Genomic DNA, 482 nt, shown 5'->3' on the forward strand with positions numbered 1-482 from the left:
AGAAGAAATTAACCTAAGGGTGAGATAGCCTAGGTCTAAAGTCCTCTAAACTATGGTTGAGGCGGAGGATGGTCAATCTGATCATCAGGCATAGCAATGTTCTGATCTCCCCTGATAAGCACAGATAACTTCTGAAATTCTGAACAAAACATAGCATTCTAAGCTTCAGCATTAGATTGAATCATGTTCCTCAGCTCCTGAAATTTGTTGTCGGTGTAGGCAAAATCTGACGTTCTTCATACTGCTCCATGCCTGCAAAATAGGAATCCTTCAACCCTTGGAAGTGCAGATCCTTACGGTTGTTAAGTCGTTGCTCCATAGCTTCCATCTGAGCTAGACCAAAAGCAGAGTTCTGAGGTGCTGTTCCAGAAGACTCTCCCTGAGTTGTTGCATTTGGTTACCCATGTCACCGTGATTATCATTATCAGATAAATCCAGATCAAATGTAGTGTAGTCCTCCTGATATTGCCAAGTAGTACCAT

The sequence above is a fragment of the Lupinus angustifolius genome, chromosome LG01, assembly GCF_001865875.1.
Source record: "Lupinus angustifolius cultivar Tanjil chromosome LG01, LupAngTanjil_v1.0, whole genome shotgun sequence".
Taxonomy (NCBI): Eukaryota; Viridiplantae; Streptophyta; class Magnoliopsida; order Fabales; family Fabaceae; genus Lupinus; species Lupinus angustifolius.